At 40.0% G+C, this 24,432-nt stretch overlaps 1 pseudogene; it reads right to left on the reverse strand.

Annotated features, from left to right (window-relative positions):
• Positions 1 to 8,816: 8,816 nt before the first annotated feature.
• Positions 8,817 to 24,230, reverse strand: LOC108427127 (annotated as a pseudogene).
• Between the last annotated feature and the right edge of the window lie 202 nt (positions 24,231 to 24,432).

Genomic DNA, 24,432 nt, shown 5'->3' on the forward strand with positions numbered 1-24,432 from the left:
AGGGCAAGGCCAGAAACCACTGTTGAATTTGTGTGACCTTCAAGCCCTCAGATGGCACTGCCTGAGAAAACGTCACGCTACTGTTAAATACAGCCACATGGGCTCAGATGGACTTTGGAAAACCATCGTCAATTAACACAGTTTGCTGCTGCAACAAGAAATGCAACTTGAAACTTTATTACGCAAGAAGAAATCCATGAATCAATTCTGTGCAGAAGTTACTGGGCCCAAGATCGTCTATGTTAGTCCAAAAAAAGTGGAAATGTATGCTGTGGTCAGATGAGTCCATGTTTTAGCTTGTTTTTGGGAAAACATTGAGTTTTCCAAAGACAAAAGAAGCCATCCAGACTTTTATCACCAAAAGTCAACATCTGTCTAGTATGATTTTTTTACATATAAAAATATAAAATTATGGACTAGTATATGGAGTGAAATAATAGTCCTGTCCATGATATACGCTGCAATTTAACAGAATTTTACATTAAATAAGTAATGGAATGTCAATGGCTGTCTTTTTTCGTCTTTTTGAGAGAGAGAGTGAGTACAGCAAATGATACAGATTAGCCATTGTTGATGAATTGCTTGTCTATTGATAAGTTATTAAATAACACATTCATAATATCTGTGAAAGCAAAGCAACAGAATTGTCTGTTAATGTTACAAAAATTTACTATTAATTTCTTGCCACTATAATTCTGTTTATAGATTTTTTTACAGTGTAAGTAGGTTTATCTTATACCTGTAGGAAGTACACTATATTTCCAAAAGTATTCGCTCATCTGCCTTCACACGCATATGAAATTGAGTAACATCCCATTCTTAATCCATAGGATTTAATATGATGTTGGCCCACCCTTTGCAGATATAACAGCTTCAAGGTTTTCCACAGGGTTTAGGAGTGTGTATGAGAATTTTTGATCATTCTTCCAGAAGTGCTTTTGTGAGGTCAGACACTGATGTTGGATGGGCTCACAGTGTCCACTCTAATTCAACTCAAAGGTGTTCTATCAGGTTGCGGTCAGGACTCTGTGCAGGCCAGTCAAGTTCTTCCACAACAAAGTCGCTCATCCATGTCTTTATGGACCTTGTTTTGTGCACTGGTGCACAGTCATGTTGGAACAGGAAGGGGCCATCCCCAAACTGTTCCCACAAAGTTGGAAGCATGAAATTATCTAAAATCTCTTGGTCTGCTGAAGCATTAAGAGTTCCTTTCACTGGAACTAAGGGGCCGAGCATAACTTGTGAAAAACAACACCAAACCATAATCCCCCCTCCACCAAACTTCACACTTGGCATAATTCAGTCAGACAAGTTGCGTTCTCCTGGGAACCAAAAAACTCTGAGTCATCCATCGGATTGCCAGACAGAGAAGCGTGATTCTTCACGCCAGAGAACACGTCTCCACTGTTCTAGAGTCCACTGCTGGCGCTTTGCACCACTGCATTTGACGCTTTGCATTGCACTTGGTGATGTAAGGCTTGAATGCAGCTGCTTGGCCATGGAAACCCATTCCATGAAGCTCTGTTCTTGAGCTAATCTGAAGGCCACATGAAGTTTGGAGATCTGGACCCACTCTGTCATTTTACATGGCCTACCAATTCGTAGCTGATTTGCTGTCATTCCACTTTGTTATAACACCACTGACAGTTGACTGGAATATTTAGTAGTGAGGAAATTTCACGAGTGGACTTGTTGCACAGATGGCATCCTATCAGGTACAACTCTGGAATTCAGTGAGCTCCTGAGAGCGACCCATTCTTTCATAAATGTTAGTAGAAGCAGTTTGCATGCCTAGGTGCTTGGTTTTATACACGTAGAAGTGATTGGAAAATGATTTGGATGGGTGAGTGAGTACTTCTGGAAATATACTGAATGTTCTGCAAGTGATTTTCCAATGCCCACTAAATGGGTGATGTATTTTGCAAAAAAGTGCTGATCATCAGTCTCATGTATGCCCGTAGTCCCCTCACCAGTCACCAAATGATTCTCTGTTCATCTGTGTGCTCTCTATGCTCGAGAAACTTACTGAGAGAAAGCTAACAACCAAGCGAAAACTCACCTAGCAATCATAACTGAGCTAGGCTAGACCAGCTGCCTGCTTGCTGTTTCTTTTATTCAGTTGGCCACACCAGTTTTCCCTGGATGCCTGGATGCACCTCCAACAGTAAAGTAAATAAGAACCTCATCATCTTTAGGACGTTGATATAAAACTTATTAATGTGTTATTGCCCTTTGGACACAGTACGGTCTACAACACCACCTGCATATTTAGAACCTGTTTTACTCTCTTCTCACCACTTGCACTGAACTGAGGGCTGTGAAACAAGTGTTCTCCGATAGATGTGATATTACATTTCTGTGATGTTTATTTAATTCAAACCAAATTTAATTAAAGAACTTTTCATATAATGACCAATTTAAGGGTTTTTCCTAAAACCTTTCAATTATATGGAAGTTTTAACTAAAAGTGTTCTCACCCTTACAAATCATTTACTTGAATTGTTCTCTAAAGAATTATCCATTTAAAGGGAAACAGAAATGGTTCTTCTGTGGCATCATGCAAAGAACCCAGAATTCTGGGATGTGTCAGTCCTCCCCACTGTGTAGCAGCACCAGTCTTTAGAGCTGCACCACTGCTTCTGGTTATGTAGATACTCTGTACTGTAGAGACCCTGGACACTGACCCTGCCCTCCCTTCCAATAAAAAATTTGATTCTGACCACTCACACTGCTCTCCATCACAGACAGATCAGTAACTGGACACAAAGACAGACAATGTTGTTTGGATTAATTATAATTAACATGAGAAACACAACTAAATTCAGGGAAAGGCTAATACTATTGTAATCTCATACCTGACTCTGCTGTGACATGCATTTCTTCTTTAACATCAGGCCACAATCCCTCAATCTCCACAGCACACCAGTACCATCCAGTGTCTCCACTCTGCAGATCTCTCATAGTCACAGTAAAGAGACTCTGAGCTGGGTAATCGATCACTACTAATTTCTCCTTTGTCGTATTTGCATACGCCCGAATCTCACAGTAACTGAATTCTCCCCCAAGATGATAGCACCAGTATTTCTTATGTTGCATATATTTGTTATCATAGGGACATGGAATAATGACAGACGCTCCAGTTTGAAGAGTTAAAAACCTGTCACTCTCGAGACCTGCAGAGACAACAGACAGACAGCTATTGTTACTGACTGCAAATAACTGTCATTTTGTGTTTTGAAATACTATTAATAGTACATTAACACTAATGTCTGGTTTTGATAACTGGTCTAAATGAATGCAATACAAAAACTTACTGCATGAAAATCTACTTACATGTGACAAAAGATATAAAAATGAAAAGGCAATGCATGTTAGTTGTTTTTTTCATGGCATAAATTTTGCTTCATCTGTCTCCATTGTGTTGCTGATACTGTGCCCATAGAGGCTCAACCAGTTCCTGTTTGCTAAATTTAAAATCAAGATGTCAAACCAGAAACAGAATCAGAAGATGTATTCATTCTGAAACTTAACTGAACTGAACTGATCTATATTATTAATACATGCAAGACTTAGCTCTTGGATGAAATCTAAACCACCTATCTGTCCTTTCCCCCAACAGTGTCCACTGCTTTTGATTATAAAGCACTGAATACAAGTCACATAAGAAGAATCTGCACGCATATTTAAGAATCTCATTCACATCACAGCAATTTATTATTAACAAAGGACACTTGTATTGATAAATTGTTAAATGAGTTTTATATTTGTGCTCTGGACTCTGAAATAATCCATTATGGTCAGTAATAGTGCCCTGTACATATAATGTATGTAACCCAACCCTTCATTCCTCCAGTGTCTCCAGCCTCTGGACACTACGCTGACAGACACAGCAAACCTTCTTGCCACAGCTTGCATTGATGTGCCATCCTGGATGAGCTGCACTACCTGAGCCACTTGTGTGGGTTGTAGAGTCCGTCTCATGCTACCACGAGTGTGAAAGCACCACCAACATTCAAAAGTGACCAAAACATCAGCCAGAAAGCAGAAAGGTACTGAGAAGTGGTCTGTGCTAATTGCCAATTATTTCCACCTGTTGTCTGTTCCATTTGCACAACAGCTGTGAAATTGATTGTCAATCAGTGTTGCTTCCTAAGTGGACAGTTTGATTTCACAGTTTGATTTACTTGGAGTTATATTGTGTTGTTTAAGTGTTCCCTTTATTTTTTTGAGCAGTGTATATATATATATATATATAGGATAGGAACTACTTTTCCTTCCTCTTCTCCTTCTGCTTATTACAAACACACAGTCACATAGTCATATAAGACTCATTAAATGCTCTGTAATGGTAGATCAATGTGGCAGTTTATTAATATTAATACAAAGGCTTTCAAATATGAATTTGACTTTTTACTGGTTTATCTGTAAAAAGGTTCAGTATTACGACTGGTATCAGGATATTAGAATTACTTGGCATTGGATTGAAAAGAAAATTAATGGTGTTTTTTTTATTAATATATAATAATATCTAATAATTATTAACACAAGTTTTGTTCCCAGCTTTTTAATGTTATATTCCAATTGCTTATGTCTAAAACAAATTAAAAATTGCTTACATTCATCATAAACTTCGCTTTTGTGACCACGGCAACGAAAATTATGAATTTTTATTATAGAAACAGACGATTTTGTATCTTCTCATTTATACAGTCAGACTAAGAACACTATAGGCATTGCAAATTTACACAGATTACCAAAAACTGTTCAGAAGTGTGTGGTTTTCCGAGATTTACGACTATACTGCAAATCAGATTCACGAATCAATCCCCAAATATAGTCGCCCATCATGTTCTCGTTATATTGTCCTTGGTAACGGCATTCAAAGTTCATAATGTCCTGGTGGAAGCGCTCGCCTTGCTCCTCTGAATAAGCTCCCATGTTCTCTTTGAACTTATCAAGATGAGCATCAAGGATATGGATTTTGAGTGACATCCTGCAGCCCATTGCAGCATAGTTCTTTATCAGAGTCTGGACCAGTTGTACATAGTTTTCATCTTTATGATTGCCTAGGAAGCCGCGAACCACTGCGACAAAACTGTTCCAAGCCGCTCTCTCCTTCCTATTCAGCTTCTTGGGAAATTCACTGCACTCTATGATCTTCTTGATTTGTGGTCCGACGAAGACACCAGCTTTGATCTTTGCTTCAGACAGCTTAGGGAAAAGATCTTGGAGGTAATTGAAAGCTCTCGACTCCTTATCTAGAGCCCTGACAAATTGTTTTATGAGCCCCAACTTGATGTGTAGTGGTGGCATCAGCACCTTGCGTGGGTCCACCAGTGGCTCCCACTTTACATTGTTCTTCCCCACAGTGAACTCTGTCCGCTGAGGCCAGTCCCGCCTGTGGTAGTGCGCTTTAGTATCCTGGCTGTCCCAAAGGCAAATAAAGCAAGGATACTTAGTAAAACCACCTTGGAGGCCCATCAGGAATGACACCATTTTGAAATCTCCAATAATTCCCAGCTGTACTCATCATACTTCAAGGAATCTAGCAACATCTTGACACTGGTGTATTCCTCTTTCATGTGTACAGAGTGAGCTACAGGAAGAGATGGGTACTTGTTCCCATTGTGAAGCAGCACGGCTTTGAGGATCTTGCATGAGCTGTCTATGACGAGACGCCACTCATTCGGGGTTACAGGTGATACCTATAGCCTCGAATAGACCGGCCACATTGTTGCAGAAGCACAGTCCGTCTTGATGACTGAAGAAGGTGGAAAAAAACTTGGTGACGCTTCCTCTGACCTGTGACTTGGACGCTTTCATCTAATAAAGTCCATTGCTTGAGCCTTGATGTCAGAAGCCCAGTGTTGGACTTGGTGAGACCAAGGTCTCTGATCAGATCATTGAGGTCTTTTTGGTTAGGGTAGTATGGCTTCCGCTCCTCATCTGCACATGAAGAGAAATCGTGATCTTCAACATCTTCCTGGGTGTCTGACCTGCTGCTTTCTTCTGAAGGTGGTGTTGCTCTGTCTGGAGGTGTTGGTACAGGAAGTTCAGGGCAGTGTGGTACTGGGGCAATAGATGAAGGAATGTCAGGGTACGTTACAGGCGTTGCATTTTTGCCAGTGCGACGTTTGGAAGGGTCCACCATGCAGAAGTAGCAATTTGTTGAGTGATCAGTCGGTTCACGCCAAATTCTTGGGACAGCAAAATGCATGGCTCTCTTCTCTCCCCTGTACCAACCTACAAGCAAACAAAATAAAATTTGGATTGAGAATTTGATTTGGGCCAATTTCACACTAATGACTAGTGGTATGTGCGATATTAACACAGTTTGAAATCTGTTATATATCAAACAATAAAATATCCATCCATCTATCCATTTTCTAAGCCGCTTCTCCGTCAGGGTCGCGGGGGGGAGCCGGAGCCTATCCCAGCAGTCTTCGGGCGGAAGGCAGGATACACCCTGGACAGGTCGCCAGTCCATCGCAGGGCAGACAGACAGACACAGACAGTCACTCACACACTCACACCTAGGGACAATTTAGCACACCCAATTGGCCTGACTGCATGTCTTTGGACTGTGGGAGGAAACCGGAGAACCCGGAGGAAACCCTCGCAGACACGGGGAGAACATGCAAACTCCACACAGAGAGGACCCTGGCCGCCCGGCCGGGGAATCGAACCCAGGCCCTCCTTGCTGTGAGGCGACAGCGCTACCCACCACGCCACCGTGCCGCCCACACAATAAAATATATCTGTGTATATTTGATATATTTAACTACAACATGTGAAAAGGTGTTAATTAAAGCTCTTTTAAACTTTAACTGATTTAAAAATTTTGCAAAATAAAAATTTAAATCTGCTATTTAAGAGAGTATCATTTATCCGCTTACCTTCAAGAGTTTTCTTGCAGTGCTCACATGTGAAATGAGGAGCCCATGGTTTGTCTTGGTCACCAACAGGCATGCCGAAGTATGCTTTGTAGGCCTCACACATCTTAGCAGATGCTTCCACAGAGTACTTTTTCGCTCGTCTTTATAAAATGGCCACATACATAGCAAAATGCGTCTGCTGGATGTATGCAACCTCTTGATGCCATCTAAATTGACTAAGTTGCTGTGTACTGTAAGGAAAAAGCCTGTCTCTCCAAACTTGATAAAAATGGTCAATCTTTATTCCATGCAGTATCAAAGTACAAGAGTGTACTGAAGATTCAGCAGAGCAAGACTGATCACCCGGTAGCAGAGTAACACACAATATATACATTTGAAAGTAGTGGTCCTTCCTAAGCTCCTCCTGTAATGGGTGTGGGGTGAAGTGTGAATACTGTCATTATCAGAATCTGAATAGAGAATGAATTCACACCTGTCTGTCTAGATCAATTCCCCTTTGTCTGTGATGGCTGTTGCCCACTTACTATGCAATCCCAATCAATTAGATCATGTCTCTCCGTCTCTCAGGAAGGGCTATAGTGGCCCTATATAACTGTAGTTATACAGCTACCTACAATTCTGTACAGTCCCAGAAAGTTCTAGATACACTCCTGAACTCTGCCTCCTGACATCTAAACAAATAACAATGGACTGTACCCTAACACACACCAATAACACACAGACTTACACACCACTCAACACCACTTACCGGCACTTACATCTGCTGTATATACTGCCCATTATTGTATATACTGTGTAAATACTCTACCTGTTCATAAGTACATACTTATCCCCCTTCATATTTATAACCTGTTCATAGTACTTTATACCCCTTCATATTTATAACCTGTTCATAGTACTTTATACCCCCTCATATTTATAATCTGTTCATAGTACTTTATACCCCCTCATATTTATAACCTGTTCATAGTACTTTATACCCCTCATATTTATAACCTGTACATTCTTGTTTATAACCTGTATAACCCCCTTCGTGTTCATACCCCCTCATATTTTTTTAACCTGTATATACTATACTTACTGTACATTGTAAGATATATATTTATATTGCTGCTAAGCACTTCTGGATGGATGCAAACTGCATTTCGTTGCTTTGTACCTGTGACATACGCAATGACAATAAAGTTGAATTCTATTCTATTCTATTCTATTCTATTCTATTCTATTCTATAATTCTGGACAGTTCTAGAAACTTCTTGATAGTTCTCAGAATTCCAGAAGCTTCTTAAGTATCTTGAAATATGGCGAATATCCTTAAAAATAGATCAATTTCAAAATATCATTGTGCTGACCACAAAAGCAAAGTTTACAGGGAATAATAACTTTTTTCTATTCATTTAGGGTACAAACAATCAGGAAAACACACTTAACAACTGGGAACAAAATTTTTACATGGTGTAATTAATCTACACAAAGCCATAACATGCTCAAACACACATTACAATCTAGGACATCCATATTAAAAGAACAATACAGAAATAAGTAGTTAACAACAACAAGCAGTGATAAAAAGAAAACAACAAAACAAACACTGAAAAAGGAAATTAGTGGAATTGCCCATCCCTGTTATACGGTCACATCACATGAGGCAGAAGGATATCAGGGGTGAACAACTCTGGTCCTGGGGGCTGGTGTCCAGCACAGTGTAATGATTTCCCTGCTCAAACACACCTGAACTTCAACTTGTCTGTTACTCTTGGTGTTTAGTAGGTGTTATAGGGAGACTACAAAACTGCGCTGGAACCCTCCAGGAACCCTGATCTATATACTGCACTGCTGTTTTACTAATCAGTTCCCATTACTGCCATCAAACCATGATAAATTAACAAACACAGAAGTTGCTGCTGAATATTCCTCTCTGCCCTTGCCAGCCCTCAACACCTCCAGGATCACAGCATGTGTGGAATTATTCACTTGCGTGCAACACAGAACTGCTCTCTGCAACAAATAAAAGCAGCAATACATCACATATGACTATATATGCCAGTGTATATAAAAGCACAAACAGAGGTGTCAGACTTGCATCAGTTCATAGTGTTTCATATCAGGGGGCATATTGACTCTGTCCACTCATGTCTTGTTCTTTCATCTGTATTTTGTAGCTTCTACCTGTAATCAGTCTTTTGTAAACTCATACATCAGCTGGCCTTCTTTGAGAGCCATCCTTGTTACAGTCTGCACATGCAAACGCCTCAGTTCCATATGATGTTATCGTTAGCTTTTTGTTGTCATCTGCACAATTATCATTTTAAATCACCCCAAAATCCACACTAACCATTCATATAATGCTTTGCACTGAAAACACAAGTTATACTAGTTATTTCTGATATTAGTGAATCACATGCTGATGACTGATGAAATCACCATTTCAGCAGAATCAATAACAATTTCGTTCTTTAGCATTTCAGAGCATATTTATTTTGCCGTCCCCCATTCTCTCCTGTGCTGTTATTTACATTCTCAGTTGTTATTCTGCAAAAAGCAAAGAGGTGGGGGTGATAATGAAGTGTGGAAATGAATTTGCATTTAAAGAATAACACCACTTGCAGAAGTGCACTACTCACAGATCTGTTGCTGATTCTGTATTGGTAGTAACAATTGCAGAACCTATAAGGACAAAGCAAATGTGTTAATTATATGCATCACTTAGTTTCATTCAGCCTTACACCCAATGACGGCTGGGATAGGATCCAGCTCCCCCATGACCCCGAGGGATAAGTGGATTTGAAGATGGAGGGGTACGGTGAAGTATTAGGGCTACATGGCCCTTCAAACAGTGATTTTTCAGAGGCGCATTCCAAACGGAGTGTTATGAGGAAATTCCCAGAATGTCCTGCGAATCATCAGCACTGCAAGTCTGTTGTACACTTACAGTAATAAGCAGTAACTAAATGTTTTGTAATTTTACATAACTGTAAAAAGTGATGCAACTCAGTAAATTACATATAAATTAACATGTTTATTTAACCATGTTTTTACTGTACATTAATTAAGAGACCCTTATTAGTCCCACAACAGGGAAATTTCACCTCTGCATTTAACTCTGTGAAGTGAAACACCACATACACACTAGTGAGCACACACACTAGGGGGCTGTGAGCACACTTGCCCGGAGCGGTGGGCAGCCCAATCCGCAGCGCCTGGGGAACAATTGGGGGTTAGGTGTCTTGCTCAAAGACACCTCAGTCATGTGCTGTCGGCTCTGGGGATCGAACCGGCGACCTTCCGGGCCTACATGTGTTCCTCTCTTGCATGTGCATGGTGGTCACACCGGATACTAATGTGTGTATCTTCCCAGTAAAAAGTCACGGCTCACGATCTGATGAAAAATAAACTTTCCTCAGCAATTTGAAATGAAGGAGCTTGGTGCAGTAAGGGTAAAGAGAGGTTGGAAAATGACCGTTTAAAAATTCAGGTGAAAAAATTTAATTTTAAGTATAATGTATGATAGACACTTTAATTAAAGTGGCAGGATATTTCATTTATTAAGTCGTCACATAATCAAGAGACATTTATTTATGTATTTTTGTGTCTGCAGTGGACTGTTCCCTCTTTGGCCATGTCAGGCCTTGTGGTCTGAGGCCGGCATGGTCAGTCAGTAATCCATCTCAGGTTGCATTTACAGTTTTTTTCAGTATATCTGACAATGTCAGTGAAACTTAACAACGTAATACAGCATGCTGGGACTGTTGAGATGGTCTGCATTAGACCTGTTTCATGTTCAGTGACCTCTCAGGTCAACATCCACAAATATAAAGTTGGATCTAACAAATAAAATGAATAACTGAATTCAGCAGATTATAAACAAATCGTTTTTCAGCAGTTGATTAAAAGTCTCTTGATAATCTACGGAATGTATTCACTGATGCTACAACATTGATATGTTATTGATATGGTCCTGAGATTAAGACCACTGTGAAGTACTTATTTCATGTAAAAAGGACCACTTAAAATAAAGTGTCACCCTGCTTTGTGACAACAGCGCTTATAAAAAGGACTAAACAATTAAAATTGGATGTGAATTGAAAACAAACACTGGTAGCTTAGTGCTAACAAAATTCCCATAGGCATGCTAGTAGAAATTGCATTGTGCTAGCAGCTAATGAGACATTAAAAGGCTATGTACAAAGCAATTTACAAGGTTTCTGCATTAAACATTTCTAATGAGTTCTATAATGACACACAACTGACAGGTCTTCATGGTTTTACTATGTAGGGTTAATGAAGGACAAGTTAATGAAATGACAATAATACTCCATAACTTATTTACCATTCTGTTACATCCATGCTGTTCCTGATGTTTCACTTTTCCCCAAACTCTGCGCTCCATAGACTCAAATACATACAGCAAAGGCTCATGCCTGCATAAATAAGCTCCAAGGGTGGTGGAAGGTTAAAGGTACGTTTTTAGCAGCATTCAGGCAGAATATACTGTGCCATCATGCTAGATACTATAGACGAGGCTCATAAAAGGAAACCACAAAGAGCAGATAGTGTGGCATCACACACCCTGCTCTCTCTGCTCTCTGATGAACTAATGATTTTAAGGCAATATTATTCTGCATCAAGCCAAACAAACAGCCTCTAACCCCTGCTTCTTGTAGTGATCCCTAAAGCAGCCAGTCGGCAAGGCAAGTGATTCACTTCTCTTTAACAGGCAGTGTTGAACATAAACACATCGTAGCTACTGCAGCTTTGGAATATAAATACAGAAAATAAAAGTACAGATGTATTTGGGTGCCCAGTCAAATGGCATGTTTTGTTGACTGTGAAAATAAGTGAAGTGAAATAAGTGCACATCTTCTATAGGGAACACAGTTCTGCACATGTTACTGCACAATTACTGTTTATTGCATCTTATCTGAATTGAACATATACAAAAAACAATAAATGCAAACCCCCCCCAACCCGACCACCCTACAGTGCTCAAGATATTTCAATATTGAGTTAGTCTGCTGTTTATTTTTTGTTTGTTTATTTTTTAATAACAGTCTTGAATCAAGTGGGTAAATATCAATATTGGGATTGTCACTTTCTCCATCTCTACATGTTGTGGCCATTTCTCCAGGTTTTAGAACTCTGCCCACTTCATGACTTGTGAACATGAAATCCCTTGTAACACAATATCTTTCTGCACAAACAGGTCACAGGCAGCTCACATCACCTCATCTGCTTAACGTTTGAATGATATCATGCATGAGTGCAGCTTTAAAAGATTGATTGTAGCCGTACCTGAAGTGGCTTCACTGATGCTGGTTCCCTCAGTGGCAGAAACTGAAGTCACAGCTGTTGAACAAAAGGAACACGTTGATATTCCTTGCACAATGAAATGGTGTGACTGTCATCATTAAATCTTTCCTCTCCATCCTCACTCTTTCCTCATGTACACATTTAACCCTTTTGTGTTATTCATGTTTTTGTTACTCTGGGGTCTGGCGAACCCATCAGATTATTGTTTTTTAAATCAATACAGCCAAAATGAGTTATAGAAAAAAAACAGACGTTTAAAATATTATAAGTGGCCAGCGTAGGGTTCTCGTTTAGCAGCTGAAGCCAGTCAGAAGCCTTTCCATGTTGTCCATCCTCACACACATACATTTAAAGATTGTTTGCCTGCGTTTACTAGAGCAGGCCCATTTCTTGACACTTTATTGGTTGTTGTGAGATGTTAGGCCTTACATTACAATTGTGTTCACTTATTCAGTTCAAGAAATCAAATGCTTTTGTTTGCGATCGTACCTGGAGGAGCATCACTGACACTGAGATGAACAGGAACCTGTAGATCTCCAGTTTTACACCAGTACCAGCCAGCATCACTCTTCTACAGCCCACTCATCTCCACACTGAAGGATCTTCTCCCATCATCACTGATCTGAACAGCAGAATTCGGGGATGTGTCAGTCCTCCCCACTGTGTAGCACCTCTGGTCTTTAGATCTGCACCACTGCTTCTGTTCATTCTGATATCCAGCACTGTAGAGACACTGGACACTGACACTGCCCCCTTCCTGACCACTCACACTGCTCTCCAACACAGACAGATCAGGATCTGGACACCAAGGCAGAAAATTCTGTAATGATGCCATGATGAAACATAGTCAAAGAAACACCAAAATTCAGTGATGAACAAACAGTCATGAATAGGATTTATAATCTAATACCTGATTTCACTGTGATGTAAAGGTCTTCTTTAACATCTCTCTGAAATATTCCCCCAATCTCCACAGCACACCAGTACATTCCAGTGTCTCCACTCTGCAGATCTCTCATAGTCACAGTAAAGAGACTCTGAGCTGGATAATCAGTCACTGTTACTCTATCTTGTGTAGTATTTTCATAAGCCAGAATCTTACAGTAATTAAATGCTCCCTCAGCATCATAACACCAGTATTTCTTATGTTGTATATATTTCATATCATAATGACACGGGATGGTGACCGTTCCTCCAGATTGAAGAGATAACTGCCTTTCTGACCACCTCTGGCTCTCAATGCCTGTAAAAACATCAGACCAAATGTGATTTTCTGCGCATACTGTTATCTTATTTTTGCTAGTTGCATTAAAGATTTTTGAGGATCAGTACATTAGTTTAAAACTTTGGTATTAGTTCATAAAAATAGTTTATTTTGCTCAAGAATGTAAAGGAACCATAAAAGTCGACTTACTGGGAATAAAGAAAATGAACATCAAAAGGTAGTCCATGTTACACTGGTTCTTGTGTCGAATAAGATGTAGCTTTTCTTGCTTCCTCAGTGTCTGTTGTGTTGGTGACACTGTGACTATATCAGCAGAGCCAGTTCCTGTTAGTTAAATTTACCATCAAGCAACAAAACCATTATAAAGAGCATGTTTTAATTTCTGAACTGACATCATAAGAGATGTACTGAAGAGAGACTGACCTCAGGCCATCAGACAAACTCTGACATGTAGCTGTAACTGATGAACTGAAGACTTCATTCAGGTAATCAGTCTGACCCACCCACTGCTCCCTCACTCTAGATTGTAGTTTTTGACTACACTGTTAACAATAGCAGTAATTTCACACTGAACAAGCACAGCATTATGAGATTATGATACTTATCAGCTCCACTTACTAAATAGGAGCACTTTGTAGTTCTACAGTTACAGACTGTAGTCCATCTGTTTCTCTGCATACTTTGTTAGCCCCCTTTTACCCTGTTCTTCAGTGGTCAGGACCCCCATGGACCCTCACAGAGCAGGTACTATTTAGTCAATGGATCATTCTCAGCACTGCAGTAACACTGACGTGGTGATAGTGTGTTGGTGTGTGTTGCAGTGGTGTGCATGGATTAGACACAGCAGTGCTACTGGTGTTTTTAAACATCTCAGTGTCACTGCTGGACTGAGAATAGTCCACCAACCAAAAATATCCAGCCAGCAGCATCCTGTCAACAGCGTCCTGTGACCACTGATGAAGGACTAGAGGATGACCAACACAAACTGTGCAGCAGCAGATGAGCTATCGTCTCTGACTTTACATCTACAAGGTGGATTGACAAAGTAGTGTCTAATAGAGTGGACAGTGAGTGGACACAGTGTTTAAAAACTCCAGCAGGACTGCTGTGTCTGATCCACTTGTAACCCAGGTCTCATTTGGTTAACAGAAGGACACTGAGACAAGTGAAATAATGGAGAATAAAAATTATAATTTAATTCTGAAGTGACATGAAATAGAAATCAACAGAACGAAACAGTCACTAAAGTGCAAAATTATTTGTGCAATTATCTTGAAAAAAAAAAGAAAAGAAATAATTGAAATACTCAGAACAACTGGTGAAATTAATACAGCCAATCAGCGTGAAGTGGGCGTAAACTCCGCCTTTTCTGATGTATGTTGTGCAGTGAAACTGGGAGAAACCCTGGGATTAAGTATTTCTAACTTGAGAATATGCTTTTACAAATCGTCTACCGTTGAAACATAAAGCTTAAGGCTTGGTAAAAGTCCATAAAGTAAAGGTTAAAACGGTCTATCTCTGACCGTAAGTGGTTTAACCTGAGCTATCCCAGTTTAGACAGGCCAGTAATGTTGCTGTTGAAGGAGCACGTCGTGGTGAATTACATCTGCAACGACGACATATAAATATGTAGGACAGGATTCGGTCGGGTTTTTTGGTGTGGTTGAATCCTTCGAAACCTTTTTTTCATCGCTCGACTGCACGTGGCCTGTGCACCGAACGGACGCTAGATGGCGAGCAAGGCCCATATTTGAGAGCCAACCACCCGAACCTGGAGCTGGAGTACTCATACTTTTGCTGGACTCCCGCACTGGTCTCTTTCTCTATCTGCTCACCCACTGAGTAGAACTGACTCTTGATATTTAAGTAAATCGATCTTGACAAAAGAGACGTTGAGGAGGAGAATTCTATTTCATTTTGAAACTGGTGATTATTGACTCTTTGTAATTTGATACGTGGCTTTGATGTTTGTTGTTGTTGATTTTCTACTGATTATCTTGGTTATTGCTGTTATTGATAATTGTGGGTTAGACCTAGACTTAATAATAATAACAATAGATAGTATTGTTATTATTTTCAAAATGGTAAAAATGTAACACTTAAATAATCTTTTTTAAACTCAGGGTAATTTTAGGTATCATTTAACAAATACAATATTTCAAACTGACTTTCAAATTTGAATGTTTTATTGTTGTCTGAAAGAGCGGAAGGTTTAGGTGATGCTGGGCTACTGTGATAACATTACTGTTATACCAATAAAAGTATTTTAGCCTGACTCCTCACACTACTGTTTTAAATCTCTATGGATAAGAGCATCTGCTGAAAACATAAATGTAATGTTTACATACATATAGTGTGTATTTAGTATAGAAAGAGTAGTTGTCGATGTCTGCTGCTTCATCACTGGGTGGGCAAGAGGGACAGATTTAAGGATGTAATAAGCTGTATGTGAAAAAAATGATGTGAAATTATCCATAAATACAATAAAAACTGAAGGCGTTATCTTAGTTTGTTAACGTTAGGTTGAACAGCCAGTGAACTGTGTGTACCAGCAGAGATCTATGTGATCACTGTGTTGATCAGTTTAAATTCTAAGATCTAAGATTCTAAGGTTCTAAGATCTAGTTTAGAACTTTTCCACCGTAAAGTTAATGTTAGTGATCACACTGAAGTTATTAAATATTCCCATGTCAGTTAGAGCTAGGAATACCTAGATTACAGTCAAATATTTTTCTTCTAAATAGTTTTCTAACAGCTGTACAGCACATAGACTATAGTTTGATTCTTCCAGTGAAATAGCAGAGCAGTCATATGGTATGGATGAGCAGATCAATACTAAGAAATAAATACTTCTGATCCTGATATTTCTTTTAAAAAAAATCAATCCTTTGTTGACAGTATTGATACTAGACATTTTTAGTATTTACGTTTACATTTACAGCATTTAGCAGACCCTCTATCCAGAGCGACTTACAAGAAGTGCTTTGTCTATCTAGAGAAAGCATCTTTGCTAGTTACAAATAGGTTAGAGAGAAAGACAGTCCTGAGCTCAGATACTGCTAGAAACAAAAGTCACTGTTGATACTGAGAGAAAAGGTGCAGAGTTGAACACAGAATTCTGTGTAATGCAATACAATACAATACAATACAATACAATACAATACTATATATATATAATGTATAGGATAGGAACTACTTTCCCTTCCTCTTCTCCTTCTGCTTATTACAAACACACAGTCACATAGTCATATAAGACTCAGTAAATGCTCAGTAATGGTAGATCAATGTGGCAGTTTATTAATATTAATTATTAAATTATTATCATATAGAATTTTCCTTTTTGAAAGGTTCAGTATTAGTACTGGTATCAGGATATTACAAGTACAGCATTGGATTGAAAAGAAAATTAATGGTGTTTTTTTATTAATATATAATAATATATAATAATTAATCTACACAAACCAGCCATTAGGGGCCCGGATAAATGGTGAGGGTTGCGTCAGGAAGGGCATCCGGCGTAAAACTTGTGCCAAAACTATCATGCGGATCACAAATATGATTGCCATACCGGATCGGTCGAGGCCCGGGTTAACAACGACCGCCTCCGGTGCTGTTGACCAGCAGGGTGCCGGTGGAAATTGGACTATGTAGGTCGAAGACCATCAGAGAGGAGAGGAGGAAGGCGGGTTAGAACGGCAGCGAGAGAGAAGGAAAGGCAGGAGTGTGGAGGTTAGAGTAGGGACTCTGAACATAGGGACAATGACTGGTAAAGGCAGAGAGCTTGCAGACATGATGGAGAGAAGGAAGGTAGATATTCTGTGTGTCCAGGAGACCAGATGGAAAGGAAGCAAGGCCGGGAAAATTGGAGGTGGATTCAAACTGTTCTATCATTGTGTAGAGAAGAAGAGAAATGGAGTAGGGATAATCCTAAAGGAACAGCTTGGGAAAAGTTTTCTGGATGTAAAGAAAGTGTCAGACAGGATCATGAGCCTGAAGTTGGAGGTTGATGGTGTGATTTTGAATGTGGTCAGTTCATATGCACCACAGGTTGGTTGTCAGTTAGAAGTTAGAGGAGAAAGAGGAATTTTGGAGTAAGATGGATGAAGTGGTAAATGGTGTCCCTAGAGAGGAGAGATTAGTGATTGGTGCAGACTTCAATGGACATGTTGGTGAAGGGAACAGAGGGGATGAAGAGGTGCTGGGTATGTATGGTGTGAAAGACAGAAATGCAGAAGGTCAGATGGTTGTAGATTTTGCAAAGAGAATGGAAATGGCTGTGGTGAACACGGATTTTCAGAAGAGGGAAGAACACAGGGTGACATACAAGAGTGGAGGGACGTGCACACAGGTGGATTATATCCTTAGCAGGAGATGCCACCTGAAGGAAATTGGAGATTGTAAAGTGGTGCCAGGGGAAAGTGTAGCAAGGCAGCATAGGGTGGTTGTCTGTAGAATGAGATTAGAAACAAAGAAGAGGAAGAGAGTGAAGACAGAGCCAAAGATTAGATGGTGGAAGCTGAAGGAGGAGGATGGTTGCAGGCAGTTCAGGGAAAAATTGCAGAGAAAAAATTGAGAGAAACTGGCAAGAATGTGTTGGGTGTTTCGTCTGGTCAGAGGAAAGAAGAAAGGGAAAGCTGGTGTGGAATGAGGAAGTCCAGGAGAGTACTCAGAAGAAGAAGGCAGCTAAGAAAAAGTGGGATAACCAGAGAGATGAAGGAAGTAGGCAGGAGTACCGTGAGGCTAGTCACATAGCAACAAGAATGGTGGCAAAGGCAAAGGCTCAGGCCTATGATGAGCTGTATAAGAGGCTGGACAGTAAAGAAGGAGTAAAGGACTTGTATTGTTTGGCTAAACAGAGAGATAGAGCCAGAAAGGATGTACAGCAGGTTAGGCTGATAAAGGATAGAGAGGGAAATGTACTAGTGAGTGAACAGGGAGTGTTGAGTAGATGGAAGGAGTACTTTGAAGAACTAATGAATGAGGAAAACGAGAGAGAGGAGGACAACAGGGGGAGAGATAGTGGATCAGGAAGTGCAGAGAATTTGTAAGGTGGAAGTGAGGGCAGCTTTAAAAAGGATGAAGAATGGAAAGGCAGTTGGTCCAGATGACATACCTGTGGAGGTATGGAGATGTTTAGGAGAGAAGGCAGTGGACTTTTTAACCAGGTTGTTTAACAAAATCCTGGAGAGTGAGAGGATGCCTGATGAGTGGAGAAGCAGTGTATTGGTCACCAATGGTGATGTAAGAGCTGCAGTAACTACAGAGGTATAAATTTGATGAGCCACACCATGAAGGTATGGGAAAGTTGTTGAAGCAAGGCTAAGGCGAGAGGTTCAGATCAGTGAGCAGAAAGAGTACCACAGATGCAATTTTTGCATTGAGAGTGTTGGTAGAGAAGTACAGAGAGGTCAGAAGGAGCTACATTGTGTCTTTGTGGATCTAGAGAAGGCATATGATAGGGTGCCAAGACAGGAACTATGGTACTGTATGAGGAAGTCAGGTGCAGCAGAAAAGTATGTTAGGGTGGTGCAGGACATGTATGAGGATAGTGAGACAGTGGTGAGGTGTGCAGTTGGAGTGACAAATGGTTTCAAAGTGAAGATAGGGTTACATCAGGGATCAGCTTTGAGCCCCTTCTTTTTTGCAATGGTGATGGACAGGTTGACAGATGAGGTCAGGCAGGAGGCTCCATGGACCATGATGTTTGCAGATGACATTGTAATCTGTGATGAGAGTAGAGAGCAGGTGGAAGAGAATCTGGAGAGGTGGAGGTTTGCACTGGAGTGGAGAGGAATGAAGGTCAGTAGAGATAAGACCGAATACATGTGTGTGAATGAGAGGGAGGCAGGTGGAAAGGTGAAGATGCAAGGAGTAGAGGTCGTAAAGGTGGATGACTTCAAATATCTTTGGTCAACCATCCAGAACAATGGACAGTGTACAAAAGGTTGAAGAAGAGGGTGCAGGCAGGATGGAGTGGGTGTAGACGGATGTCAGGGCTGATGTGTGACAGAAGGATAGCAGCAAGAGTGAAAGGGAGGTTTACAAGACAGTAGTGTGTCCTGCTATGATGTATGGTTTGAAGACTGTGGCTCTGTCTAAAAGACAGGAGGCTGAGCTGGAGGTGGCGGAGATGAAGATGCTGAGATTTTCGTTGGCAGTGACAAGGATGGACAAGATTAGAAATGAGCTGATCAGAGGGACAGTGAAGGTGGAGCAGTTTGGAGATAAAGCCAGAGAGGCCAGGTTGAGATGGTTTGGGACATGCGTTGAGAAGGAATAGTGGATATATTGGGCAAAGAATGTTGGAGATGGAGCTGCCGGGTAGAAGGAGAAAAGGTTGACCTCAGAGAAGGCTTATGGATATAGTGAAGGTGGACATGGAGATGGTTGGTGTAAAAGTAGAGGAGGCAATGAATAGGGCAAGATGGAGGCAGATGATCCGATGTGGTGACCCCTAAAGGGATCAGCTGAAAGAGAAGAAAAATTAATCTACACAAGCCATAACATGCTCACACATTACAATCAAGGACATCCATATTAAAAGAACAATACAGATATAAGTAGTTAACAACAAACAAGCAGTGATAAAAGAAAACAACAAAACAAACACTGAAAAAGGAAATTGGTGGAATTGCCCATCACTGTTATACGGTGACATCACATGAGGCAGAAGGATATCAGGGGTGAACAACTCTGGTCCTGGGGGCTGGTGTCCAGCACAGTGTAATGATTTCCCTGCTCAAACACAACCTGAACTTCAACTTGTTCTGTTACTCTTGGTGTTTAGTAGGTGTTATAGGGAGACTACAAAACTGGCTAGAACCCTCCAGGAACCCTGATCTATATACTGCACTGCTGTTTTACTAATCAGTTCCCATTACTGCACAATTATTAAATGAACAAACACAGAAGTTGCTGCTGAATATTCCTCTCTGCCCTCACCAGCCCTCGACACCTCCAGGATCACAGCATGTGTGGAATTATTCAGTTGCGTGCAACACAGAACTGCTCTCTGCAACAAATAAAAGCAGCAATACATCACATATGACTATATATGCCAGTGTATATAACAAACAGAGGTGTCAGACTTGCATCAGTTCATGGTGTTTCATATCAGGGGGCATATTGACTCCACCCTGTCCACCCTTGTCTTGTTCTTTCATCTGTGTTTTGTAGCTTCTACCTGTATTCAGTCTTTTGTAAACTCATACATCAGCTGATCTTCTTTGAGATCCAACCTTGTCACACTCTGCACATGCAAACGCCTCACTTCCATATGATGTTATCATTAACTTTTTGTTGTCATCTGCACAATTATCATTTTAAATCACCCCAAAATCCACACTAACCATTCATATAATGCACTGCACTGAAAACACAAGTATACTAGTTATTTTCCGATATTAGTGAATCAGAGTACACATGCTGTTGGACTGATGAAATCACCATTTCAGCAGAATCAATAACAATTTCGTTCTTTAGCATTTCAGAGCATATTTATTTTGCTCTCCCCATTCTCTCCTGTGCTGTTATTTACATTCTCAGTTGTTATTCTGCAAAAAAGCAAAGAGGTGAGGGTGATAATGAAGTGTGGAAATGAATTTGTATTAAAGAATAACCACCACTTGCAGAAGTGCACTACTCACAGATCTGTTGCTGATTCTGTTTTGGTAGTAACAATTGCAGAACCTATAAGGACAAAGCAAATGTGTTAATTATATGCATCACTTAGTTTCATTCAGCCTTACACCCAATGATGGCTGGGATAGGCTCCAGCTCCCCCATGACCCCGAAGGATAAGTGGATTTGTGGGGGGCTGGATTCATTGGGTGCTCAGCACCCCTAAAGCTCCAAAGAATCACCCCTGGTTATATCAGTGCTATCCCTGATGCTTCTCTTTTGCCTCAATTCCATGATTCATAGACAAGATTCAAGACACATACAGCATAGGCACATACCAGCAAAAATAAGCTCCAGGGGCACTGGAAGGTTGGTGGTGCATTTTTAGCAGCATGTGGGCAGCATATACTGTGACATCATGTTAGGTTCTATAGGCCATATTCATAGACACTTCAAAGATCACAAACTATTTGCGCCAAGCCAAGAATGGGCTAGAGGGGTATAAAGCTTTGGGGTTGTGGAGCACAGTTCTGTTCTCTGGAGTGGCAGAGCTCCATCAGAAACATTTGGATGAGTTTAAATGATGTTTGTGATCCAGAACTAATCATCCAGGAATGGCAATGTACAACAGATTTTGCCAAGAACTTCAGTTCATGCATGTGAACACGACATTTTTACTAATTAAAATTCATTTCATTCATAAAATTCATAAAAACTGAATTGTTACTAGCTAGTTGATTATTTTGTACAGTTTTACTGATTCCAGATCTAAGAGATTAAATATGTACAAGAAAAAATTAAATTCACAATTCCTGAGATCTATAGAAAAAGTAACTAGAAGGTTAAATGGCTTGCCATAGTAAAAGTACAACAAAGTAATTTATTTTTAAATTAAATTAATAAAATAATACTATGTGTTAAACTAATTAATGTTATTAAAAATTGTTACTGTAATAAAAATGAACTGGAAAACGTCTTCAATTGCTTCAATTGCAAATCTGCCAGACAAGACAGGCAAAAAAAAAAAAAGTAAAATAAGTACACAAGCATGTACACACATGACATTGAATGATGTCATGCATGAGTGCAGCTTTACAAGACTGACTGATCGTACCTGAAGTGGCCTCACTGGTGCTGGTTTTCTCAGAGGCAGAAACTGAAGCCACAGCTATTGTAACTGTTGAAAAAAGGAACAAGTTGATGTTTGTAGAACAATGAAATGGTGTGACTGTGTCAGGATTAAATCTGTCCTCTTCAGGGAAAGCTGGAGTTACTATGAAGCACCTGTGCAAAGTAAAACTCTGACAGAGTCTGATGCAGCCATTTAGACTGATGAAGAGGTTTTACTTTGAAAATACATCATACATTGTTCATCACTGAATTGACATGATTTAAAATGGTCTCTGTATGAATTCAACACATTACAGTTTTGACTGCCATAGCTCATGATTTTATGCACGTGGAAATGATGTGCACATTTGAATTGACCCAATTTCATTACATTCCATCAGATGAAGTAGATAAAATGTACTAGTGCTGTCATTCTCTCTCTCTCTCTCACTGTCATTCTCTCTCTCTCTCTCTCTCTCTCTATCTCTGTGCCTTTTTTGGTTACAGGCTGATGTAGGAAGATTTTCAGGTGCAGGGTGACTGTGTTCTGCAGCTGCTCATGAAACCACATATTCTATATTTATATCATGTTAATTTAGAACATCATCATTAGTGCCATCAGTAGAGTTGTTTTCTTGTGGTTTTATTTGTGTTACACAGTGGCAGAACAAACAGTGGCCTGGAACATTTATTGTTATACAGAACTAAATTAATTTAACCTCTGATGATCATGTTTTATTTGCATCTCTACATGTATGAAGAAAAATGTATAAACAAACTCAATAAACCAGTGAGGGCTGTCTGATTTTAACACGGCTGAAATCTAGCAGCTGTATATTTAGAATGAGTGACTGAGTGCTTGTTTAGAAACTTCAATGAGAATTCAAAGCCTTTAAAATGCTCCTCTACCTTTAAAACGTATACATTTACATTTTATACATTTAAACATTGCTTACTAATGTTTACTAGAGCAGGTCTTTTTCCTGACTACACTTTACTGTTTCTTATCCTATGCTAAGCATTATATTACAGCTGTATTCACTTCATGAAATCAAATACCAGGGTTTGTGATCATAGCTGTAGGAGCATCACTGACACTGAGATGAACAGGAGCCTGCAGATCTCCAGTTTTGCACCAGTACCAGCCAGCATCACTCTTCTGCAGCCCACTCATCTCCACACTGAAGGATCTTCTCCCATCATCACTGGTCTGAACAGTTGAATTCTGGGATGTGTCAGTCCTCCCCACTGTGTAGCACCTCTGGTCTTTAGATCTGCACCACTGCTTCTGTTCATTCTGATATCCAGCACTGTAGAGACACTGGACACTGACACTGCCCCCTTCCTGACCACTCACACTGCTCTCCACTACAGACACATCAGGACCTGGACACAAAGAGAGACAATTCTGTAATGATGCAAGAATGAAATATAATTAAATAACCACCAAAACAAAACAAAAAAAAAACCCTAAATAGGATTTATAATCTAATACCTGATTTCACTGTGATGTAAATGTCTTCTTTAACATCTGGCTGAAATATTCCCCCAATCTCCACAGCACAAAAGTACATTCCAGTGTCTCCACTCTGCAGATCTCTCATAGTCACAGTAAAGAGACTCTGAGCTGGATAATCAGTCACTGTTACTCTACCTTTTGTAGTATTTCCATAAGCCAGAATCTCACAGTAATTAAATGCTGCTTTAGCATCATAACACCAGTATTTCTTATGTTGTATATATTTCATATCATAATGACACGGGATGGTGACCGTTCCTCCAGATTGAAGAGATAACTGCCTTTCTGACCACCTCCGGCTCTCAATGCCTGCAGAGACATCAGAACAAATGTCACTTTCTGCACATACTATTATCTTATTTTTGCTAGTTGCATTTAAGATTCTTGAGGATCAGTACATTAGTTTCAAACTTTGCTATTAGTTAATAAAAACTTTTTTTGCAGATTAATGTAAAAGGTAACATAGACAGTCAACTTACTGGAAATAAAGAAAATGAACATCAAAAGGTAGTTCATGTTAGACTCGTTCTTATGTCGAATAAGATGTAGCTTTTCTTGTTGCCTCAGTGTCTGTTGTGTTGGTGACACTATGACTATATCAGCAGAGCCAGTTCCTGTTAGTTAAATTTACCATCAAGCCACAAAACCGTTATAGAAAGCATGTCGTATGTTATGGACTGACTTCATAAAAGATGAACTGATGAGAGACTGACCTCAGGCCAATAGACAAACTCTCGAGCCCATGTGTAAAA

Source organism: Pygocentrus nattereri, chromosome 19 (assembly GCF_015220715.1).
Source record: "Pygocentrus nattereri isolate fPygNat1 chromosome 19, fPygNat1.pri, whole genome shotgun sequence".
Classification (NCBI taxonomy): Eukaryota; Metazoa; Chordata; class Actinopteri; order Characiformes; family Serrasalmidae; genus Pygocentrus; species Pygocentrus nattereri.